The following is a 10,641-nucleotide window of genomic DNA, read 5'->3' as shown; positions in this document are numbered from 1 at the left end:
TTCATACATTTGTTAGAAATGATTCATAAAATATTAACATGAGGAAAGACCTTAAGGAATATCTAGAAAACCCCTTCTTTGTCAAATGAGGAAGCCGGTGCTCACAGATATTTAATCTGTTATCTCTGTCCTGAGTGTGTAACCTTGTGACACCTTTGCTAAGTAGGGAAACATACTGGCTCCGTGTTCATGCAGACAAGTCTGGTGGATGTGACTTCTGACAAATAGTCTAGGTTAACCTCCCAAAGGGCAGGGGCCAAGGGAACGAGGTCCTGGGCTATGGGTTGGGGAAGAAGCACAAAGACAATTAAGACACAAGTCCATGAAGGTTCTTCTGACAAAGCTGGGGAGTTGAGATACCCACAGTGTCAAATAATCACACAAAGCAACAATACATGGGAACTGCCTGCTGGCTATAGTCACACAGATGTTCTGGAACCATTCTCCTCTCGACATCTGTGAAACCCTTCTCAACATTTCTCCCCACTTTTCTCCCACGTCTCCTACTGAGAGTGCCTTCTCCTCGGACACCCGTATCTATTAATAGTGATACTATCCTCCAATCACAAAGGCTTGAAATACTGGAGTTAGCTTTTCCTCCTTCTTTCTCCTCCTCCCAACATCCGGTAAGTCACCAGGTTCTGTTGATCTGATCCTTAAATTCTACCTCGTCCTGCCCAAAGACATCAAAATAGTATTTCTAATAACTATGGCCCATTTCAAAGTCCTTTAGAGTGCTGTAGAAGAATTTGTAGAATGAAACCCAAACTCCTTCGCTTATAATGTCTGTGGTGCCTCATGATCGAGTCCCACCTCCCATTTCCTCTCTCAAATCTCCTATAGGGATGTCCCAGCCATGGCTTTTTTGCTTTGGGGGTGTTTTTTGTATTGTGATTCTTTGACTTCTGGGCTTTGCTGACCCTGGAGGGACTGCCCCTCCCAGGGCTAGCCAATTCCTAGAGATAGGAAGCAACTAGCCCCAGAGGGCACCTTTCAAAGTCCAGCGAGGGGCACCTGGCTGGCTGGAGCGTGAGACTCTTGATGTTCGAATCCCACACTGGATGTAGCGTTTACTTCAAAACAAAGTAAAACAAAGCAGGGTACTTGGCTGGCTCAGTCACTAGAGCATGCAATGCTTGATTTTGGGGTCCTGAGTTCAAGCTCCACATTAGGCATAGAACTTACTTAAAAAAAAAAAAAAAAAAAGGCGAACCAACCAATCCAGAGCCCACACCCTAACTACCTCCTCTCTCTGTCTGTCACCCTCAAGGCGACTAGTCCCCCACCTGAAACACCCCGGGGCCAGCCCCTAGGCCCCTGAGCCTACTAAAATGATTCCAACTAGCCCGCTCTAAACTTGCTCACCCTGTCTTGCACATTCCTTCCCAAGGAAACCACAGTAAAGGCTCTAGCCCACGTTTTGGCCCTCTCCTCCTGCTTGCTGACTGACCTCGGCCTCGAGGTGTCCCCACACAGCCCCCCGTGGTGTGGTGTGCCCTAGCTCCTGGGATTGTGAATTTAACTATCTTTTCAAAGGCAGTCAGTCTTCTCCTAATTTTAGGTTGTCCTTGTCATACCTAAATAATAATAATAATAATAAAACTTATACTTTAACACAAGGAGTCTGAAACTCCAGGGGAGCTCTCTGCTTCCCAGACTCCTCCTGCTTTCCTACCTACCGGTGTTTGCCTGTACTAGTTGTCGCTCTCAGAATGAGAACTACTGAGACACTCGCCAGCTCACCTGGCTGTGAAGGGCCGCTATTCCTGCCCCCTGCCATTCCTCTGCCATTCCTGCAGCTTACAGCTCCCTCCATACTTGAGTGTGTTCTCCCCAGCGGTGGCCTGATCACTGGGGAGATAAAGCTGAAGGTGTGGCTTGTTCTATAACACACAGCAAGTAGAAGGCAGTGGCAGGCCTCAGAGCCCAGCAGGCTTTCTCTGTGCCCTTTTCCACCACTGCATTGGCTCAGGTCCTTTGAGTATGTGTCGCAGGAACTAACTGCGGCCTACATGTGCACAAAAGGGACTTCCTGGAAGGATGCTGGGGCAGCTTGTATAACAGAAGGAGCTGAAGGACCGGACTCCAGATGAAGTGTGGACACGAGTGGTCCTGGGGATGGAAGTCTGAATCTTCTTGCAAGATCCCAGTCCTCAGTAGGACTTAGCTCAATCCCTTACAGTTTCAAATATTTGGAAGTAAAAACTTGAGGGATCCTACATGGTCAGGTATAAACCCTGGATTAATTGTGGGGTGTGTTTGGGAGGGGGTGGGGTAACAACACTGATATGATCACTGGGGAACCACTCCTACGTATTGGAGAGTTCCCCAAAGGAAAAGGGAGCTATTGAGATTTGAGCATATACCCCAAACTGAGTCTCCTACAGCCATCTTTCTAGTATTTTAAATACAAAGTCTCTCAAATCAGAGTGGGTAATGGAAAACTTGGATGAAAACAGCTCCAAATCCAGTTCACAGTCCTCACCTGCTCAGTGTAAAGCACTATGTGAGACCCTGCTAGGCAGGGGAAGGATGAGGTTGGCTGTGAAAATCAGTAAGATGTGGCTCAAGGATAAGATAGGCATATAAATCCGGACAATGCCAAGCAGGATAAAGCCGTGACAATACAAGGCTCTAAAAGAGGGAGAAAGTCCTGGAAGATTTTGCAATATGGAGAAATTCCCTAAAATTTATATCCAGAGGAAAGCCAGAAAACTCAAGTTCAGATTTTCCTTCCTATTGCAACTTTATCACCTGCTGGAGAAACTGTACATGACTCCACGTGGAAAGAAACAGTGTTCTTATTTCCCCCTACTTCAGTCCAGCCGCCAATCCAAACATCTGCCACCCCTGAGACGGGCACTTGGGGAAGGGTCAGGTTCAGGGGGCTCGGGTGCCCCTGCCAAGCCTTGCTCTGATGGCCTGGATAAACATGGTGTCTGGGAAGGAGAAGAGATTGCCAGAGGAGTCCTGCCTAGACTCCTAGGAGGATTTCAGATGTTTGTTCCATCAGGGAGACACCTCAGAAAACCTGTGGGCACAGATAGGGAGAAAGCCCTCTAGCATTCTTACTGCTAAGGTTCAGGACAGAGTCCTCTGCTGGTAACATCTCTGTTCAAGGAGACTTTGCCACAACACTTCATAACTCAAGACCCACAGGCCCAAGGCCACACTCTTGCAACATATTTGGATCCCTCGCACATTGTGGTGGTGAGAGAGTGAGAGGAATGTAAACATCTTGGTCCCATCGGGTTCATCCAAACAACCTGGCTTTATTGAGAGCACCAGGTGCCCCTCATGACTCCCCGGGGTCAGGGGAAATCAGTTGAGGACCTGCTGCGGGGCGGGGAGCGCCCTGGCTTCCTGGCTCACTCCCAGGCCGTTGGCTTGTCTTCAGTTGGTGGCTGTAGGAGGCCGGGCCTTGGGGACGCCCAGGAAGGGAAGGCCTGAGAAGCAGGTGAGTGGGGAGCCCGAGGCGGCAGGGGGCATTGTTTAGCGCACCTATCATGCTGATGCTGATGTGGGGGAGAGGAGGCGAAACAGAATGGGTAAGGTGGGCTGGGGAGTGTCTTGGGGTGTCTGCAGGCACCGCTGCATTTTCTTCCACTTGGGGACTGACTGAGGGACAGAGAAGCCTCCAGCACTGGTCCTATATCCGACATCTCCTCACCCTTAATCCACACATAAGCTTCATCTCTCCAACATGGCTTTCTTTCAGCCAGGTGTTCGGTCTCCCCTGCCTCCCGAGGGGTCAGAAGGCTTAGAACACCTCTTTGTTCAGAGGCTGACAATAAACATACAGAGGCCCTCCTTGGGGCGGGGGGGGGGGGGAGTCTCATATAAATAGTAGCCCAGCTACCATGTCTCCTCGGCTTCACGAAGTTCCTCAGAAAACAATTTGCTTCACTGTAGCATACTGGGTACATATGTGTATATTGAAGTTATGTATGCTCACTTTCCAAAAAACACTGATTGAGGCCTCACTATATGTAGGCACTGAAGATACAGTGGTGCATAAAATCTGCAGTTCTTGTCATGAAGTTTATAATCTAGTAGATAATACAAGAGATTGATGATCTATGCTGTAAGTGCCACAAAGAAATGACCAGAGCTACAGGGTGCTGTGGGAGAAGTCATTCCTTACCATAGGTGGGTTTTGTTTTTGTTTTTAGCGCTTTTGAAAACCTTATATTATATTTTATATACTATACATAAATATACATAAAAAATATATATATTTTGGAGGTAAAGGTCAGTGACTCATCAGTTGCATATAACACCCAGTGCTCGTAGCCATCACCCAGTTACCCCATCCCCCCACCACCCTCACCTCTAGCTACCCTGTTCGTTTCCTATAATTCAGTCTCTTAAGGTTTGTCTTCTGCTCTGGTTTCATCTTTTAGTTTTTCCTCTCTTCCCCGATGACCCTCTGTTTTGTTTCTTAAATTCCACACGTGAGTGAGTACCATACCGTTATGACAGTCTCCTTGTCCAAAGCACTATTGTAGAGGAAGAAATGATAAGTAAATTGGGAGGCCTGGGGCGCCTGGGTGGCTCAGGGGGTTAAGCCTCTGCCTTCGGCTCAGGTCATGATCTCAGAGTCCTGGGATCGAGCCCCACATCGGGCTCTCTGCTCAGTGGGGAGCCTGCTTCCCCCTCTCTCTCTCTGCCTGCCTCTCTGCTTACTTGTGATCTCTCTCTCTGTCAAATAAAGAAACAAAATCTTTAAATTGGGAGGCCTGTTCGAGGAGGCAATATTGGAACAGGATACAAACGATGAGGAGGGTCAGAGGATCAAGGAGGAAGGGTTGGAGGCACTGAACTCAAAAAGAGAGGTCAAGGCTTCCTAAAGGTAGTGATGTCTGAGCTGAGCCCTGAAGGATGAACAGGAGATACTCAGGTGACCAAGGCCAGGGTTTAGTGAAGTAGTCCAGACAAAGGAAGGAGGATATGAAAAAGCCCAGGAGAGAAAGAGTACAACATATGAGAAATTTGTGCCTGGAAAAGGTGAGGGTATGGTAGGTGATCACTAGCCAACCATCCCCCATCCCCCCAACCTCATTCCCCTTTGCCTGGCAGAATTTTTTTTTTTTTTAATTATATAAGGGCCATTATTTTTGTGTATGTTCTTTTCTGTTTTAATAGCCTTACTGATACACTAGTCCAAACATGTCTGGACAGCTGTTAGAACATGCCAAACAAACTCCTGCCATCTGGTGGATAGAACATCATTACGTACAGAAAATAGGTTTTACTGGTGTCAGGCTTACAGCATTCCAGATTATGACAATTTTCCACTCAGTGGTTTAAAAGTCCTAATAGGCGCTTTAAAAAAAAATGGTTGAGGAAGAAATACTTAAGAATAGTCTTAGGCCAGGGACGCCTGGGTGGCTCAGTTGGTTAAGCAGCTGCCTTCGGCTCAGGTCATGATCCCAGCGTCCTGGGATCGAGTCCCACATCGGGCTCCTTGCTCCGCAGGGAGCCTGCTTCTCCCTCTGACTCTGCCTTCCACTCTGTCTGCCTGTGCTCGCTCTCACTCTCTCTCTCTCACAAATAAATAAATAAAATCTTAAAAAAAAAAATAGTCTTAGGCCAGAGCCCCATGTGGTGTGGCAAATGTAAGAGGAAGGAGGGAAGGGAAACCACTGTGTCAACATTACACTTAGAGAGCATGCTCTCACTTACTCCATCAAATGAGGTAGGTATATAAACCCCATTTTATAGCTAAGCAAACCAAGGCTCAAAATACAGGGAAGAGCCAGCCTTGGCTGACTCCTTTGTTATGCTGTCTCTAGACATGGTATTTTTTATTTTTTTTTATTTTTAACTGGTAAAAGGTGAGTAAAGGGGCTTTGGTTCCCAGTTGTTACATCTATGCTTCTAACCTCAATGAAAATAGTTAAGGCCCTATTTGGTGTTTAAAAGACGTTGGAAGACTGTCCATTTTACTCAGTAATATATTCATCAGTTGGTTCACAAAGCAGAAGAGAGGCTCAAATGCCATGTTAATGCAGACATGTTTTTAAAGCTAAAAAACTAGAATGCATGTCTAACATTTTCACATTATTCTAGTTGAGAGACATTCTTAAAAATGCAATTTAGATGCAGAAATTTTGGAATTCACAGAACACATTCAAAGACTGATGTTTTTGGACCTGAAGTGGTCTTGGGAAAATCTGAGATGAACAGGGTCCTACAAGTATGAAAACGAATCACTTTAGCAAAGTATAATCAAGTGCATATATAATGCTTTTCCGTAGTACTTGATGCATACTTACAAGTCCCTAAAACAAATTGATTTGATTGTTATGGCACCTGGTACATTGTAGGAGTAAAAACACAACTGTAATAATTATGAAATTTTTGCTCACTTTCCTCTTATATAAGGATGTGAAAGGTTATTACAGACAGAATGTCCACCAGCTGTTCTGTCTCCACTGAGGTCAAAGCAATGGGAATGGAACATCAGCAAAGTGGAGTGGAGGGAAATTAGAATTGATACAGCTAGGACGGGGTGGGAAGTTAGGAAATCAGTACAATCTTGTAGATGTTTAAAAATAAAAGGGCTGGGGCACCTGGGTGGCTCAGTGGGTTAAGTCTCTGCCTTCGGCTCAGGTCATGATCTCAGGGTCCTGGGATCAAGCCCCACATCGGGCGCTCTGCTCAGCAGGGAGCCTGCTTCTCCCTCTCCCACTACCTGCCTCTTGGCCTACTTGTGATCTGTCAAATAAATAAGGTCTTAAAAAAATAAAAAAATAAATAAAGATTAAAAAGAAGAATAAAAATAAAAGGGCTGGGTGCCCATGTGGCTCAGTCAGTTAAGCATCTGACTCTTGATTTTGGCTCAGGTCATGATCTTGGGATCCTGGGATTCCAGCCCTGTATAGGGCTCAGCGGGGTATCTCTTTCTCCCCTTTCTTCCCCTGCTAATGCTCTCTCTGTGTCTCCCTCAAATAAGTAAGTAAAATCTTTTTTTTTTCTTTTAAGATTTTATTATTTATTTGACAGAGACACAGAGAGAGGGAACACAAGCAGGGGGAGTGGGAGAGGGAGAAGCAGGCTTCCCACTGAGCAGGGAGCCTGATGTGGGGCCCAATCCCAGGACCCAGGGATCATGACCTGAGCCAAAGGCAGACCCTTAATGGCTGAGCCACCCAGGTGCCCCTAAATAAGTAAAATCTTTTAAAAAGAACAAAAGGGGCTGTCCTTAGGCTGGGACTGGTGGGTTTGGAAATACCTCCTGGTGTCAGGTTCCTAGTTGACTCAGTTTTGACGGTGTACTTGATTCCTTAATGTGTTAAGAAATGTGGGAGAGGACATAAAGCAGTCTACCTTCCAGAAATTTGTCATCTGGGTATAGGAAGTCAAGGAAATGATCATTTGGATTGCTTAGGAGAGGTTTTGTAGAGGGAGGAATGTAACTTCAGACAGCCTACTAAGAATGCATTTGGGATACACAGAGAGGAGGGAGAGGCATTGCAGATTATGGCAACTAAAAGTTCAAAGACCCCTTTAGGGCCCTTTGGAACCTAAAACCTGGTATCAAAATATTGCTTTCATTCAAATTACATATTTGTTGGAGGTGGGCACAGTCTACTGATAAGAGATTATATAAAAAGGAATGAGGCATTTCATTTTTATATAATTCCCTATCAAATAAATTGTACCAAATTTAGGAAAATAGGCACCTGTATTAAGAGAGGTTTTTGGCTTCCTATCTTGCCAGAAAAGCAAATTAAATATAACCTGAATATATTCAATTAACAAATATTTATTGAACACTTGCTCAATAAATGCCAGGCCTGGTTGTCACACTGGATGGGGACAAATAAGAAATACTTCCTGAACACACACAACTTAGAGATGTAAGATGGTGGTGGTTACACATAAAAGTGATGAGTTTTGATTTCATATTGATTCAACATCACCTTAGAAAAGCTATGTACACACATTTCATATGGCCATTTATCTGTGGAGTTTCAAAATAAGAAATTAAAATAAGAGGACACTCACAGAACACCATTCACTTCACAATTTTACCTTGGGGGAAAAGTGTAAAGGAGCATTGCTAATACTTGTCCAAAGATACTCGTGTGTACACACACACACACACACACGGGTTGGTTTTGTTTTTAATCAGAATAGGATGTAGGAAGACCAGCAACATGCCAGAAGAAATAAACTTCTACTGGGTAAAAAAGTAATAAAGCATCCAGAAAAACTTGGAGGTGGCTAGATTCCTCACACCCCCCCCCTGCTCCTTTTGCTTATGGACAGAGCTAAAATAACAAAGTGAGGCTACACAGCCATACATCTGCTTCTGATTTACTGTCTTAATCTTGTCCGAGTTGGAGTCATTTCTAATTTTCAGAGATGTTACAAAAGGAATTTATACAAACGAAGAATACATAACAAGCACCTATAAAAACACATCATCAATAGAATGTAGGTAAGGAATATATGCAAAAATTCTGATTAGAAAGAAATTACCAGGTGCTGGGTTGCCTGGGTGGCTCAGACAGTTGAGCGACCAACTTCAATTTTGACTTAGGTCATGATCTAAGGGTAGTGAGATGGAGCCCCTCCTCCCCCCAATCTAGCTCTATGCTCAGCATGGAGTCCGCTTGGGTTTCTTGGTCTCTGCCCACCACCCCCCAGTCCCCGCTCATGCATGGTCTCTAAATCTTAAGTCAAGTAGCTCTTCCATTTTTTAATGTTTGCCACTTACTCCCAGCCAATAGGTTATTACTGATTTGAGGATCTCAAAAGCCCATCATCCCTTGGTTCATCTTGGTTTCCTAATAGAGGGAGTGACACTTGCCTTTTCTAAATCTAGAATTAGAGATGAATCTAGAAGTTATTCTCTATTTTCCTTCATAAGATAGTATTAAGTTTCCTAGTGCCTAACCATTACTTTCCTTGAATTGCTTTGGTAAGGTCCAAGATGGAAGCCACTTAAGAGCTGGGATGGTGTGTTGAATTTAAAAGGGCATTTTGAACATGGTACATGCTTTAATCAGAATTATAAACCATTTACAACTGTTTTCTAGTCATCTTCCTTGCCTTGTAAAAGCTATGTACACACACCAATAAGATTTTCACTTAGCCTTTTGGATTCTTTATCAAAACTTTTTTTTTTAAGTTTTGTCAGACATTATTTTAACTTTTTAAAAGCCACTCAAAATCATGGTCAAGGGCAATTTATTCTTTTAATTCATTTTCTTCTATTGGGAAAAAAAAATTAGCAGGTTATATTAAGCTTGAACTATTTTGCCATCACTTTTCTGACTTCATTTTTATAATTTTCTCTCCCAATCTGCAATTGCTTTCCTAAGATCAGAGCTTTTTCATTTCAGATATCTAAAATGCCATTATCTAGTAAATACTTGGCTTAGCACTGAACTTTGTGGTTACTTTGTTGAAAATCTTGCTGTAATTTGACACAGCATTAACTACTTCTGATTACTTATCTACTATATGGGTGATAATATCCACCTTTTAAGAAAGGAAGACAGCTCAAACAAAATGTGACAAGACTAGGAAATGGCAACCTCAGTTCTAAGAACAGAGGAAAAAATCTGAATGGGGAGTTGACATTTCTGCTTAGTGTTAGGTAGTGTTCTTTAAAGGCCACAGACAGCATGCACAACACAGGGCAGAAACAATACATCTGCAGACCCTGGCAGACAGCATTACCCGCCAAATTTGGCCAGTTTCTCAAGATAAATAACTTTTCAGTGACGTGCAGGGCTGAAATTACATAAACAGCAGAAATAACTAAGACCTAAGCCTACATGTCTTGTGGGTTTCAAGATTTTACGCAATCAATATTCTGACATCTGTAACACTATTTTATTCCTAAAATGCTGATGCCAGAAACATGAGATTAACATCACTTGATGACTTTTGTTCAGATTTTGAAACAAACTAAGTTTAATTCTTTGGAATAATCATTCTTGAACCACGTTTTTATTTAGGTCATTAAGACAACCATAATCATTTCCATATAAGGAAAAGTTGCATTAAAAACGCTACAGAGCTGCAGCCTGTTTCAAAAACCAATACTTGTAGCTTGTTATATTAATAGTCCTAAATGTCTAAGGCTTATTAAATGAAAACACCCTTAACAGTTTTATCTCAAGAGTCTGAGCAGTAAGAATTTTTAAAAGCTGACAATAAAAAGCTGAATATTCTGGGAACTTCCATCATAATCGGAAATGGCATTAACTAGCTACCTTCTTAATTGTTCCCTAAAAATGACTATTTTGACTAATTAAAATCTTTTAGGCTGATATATGCCATTTTTAAATGCTGTTCAGAAGGCTGAAAAGCTTGAAGAATATGCGTATGGAAACTCCTTTCTATCTATATAGCTCCCAACAAATTGCCTGAGAACTAATTGACAACACTGGATGGCTTTTAAAACACTGGCTCCCTTTCCCTCCCACTTCCCTTTGCATATCAGCCAAGTTCTCTTCTAATAGAATATTGGTATTAATAAAAAGTTGAAAGAACCACCCTGAATATTAAACTTTCTTAGAAAACATCTCCTGCCCTGCACTTTTAACAGTTCAATTTTTCTTCCTGTTAATTTTCTTAGAATATATGTTAACTTGTTTGTGAAATCACACAAAGAAAAAA

The sequence above is a fragment of the Mustela putorius genome, unplaced genomic scaffold (genome assembly GCF_011764305.1).
Source record: "Mustela putorius furo isolate JIRA1106 unplaced genomic scaffold, ASM1176430v1.1 tig00003853_pilon_pilon_pilon, whole genome shotgun sequence".
NCBI classification, from domain to species: Eukaryota; Metazoa; Chordata; class Mammalia; order Carnivora; family Mustelidae; genus Mustela; species Mustela putorius.
The sequence above is the reverse complement of the archived record's forward strand: the minus strand, read 5'-3'. Positions refer to the sequence as shown.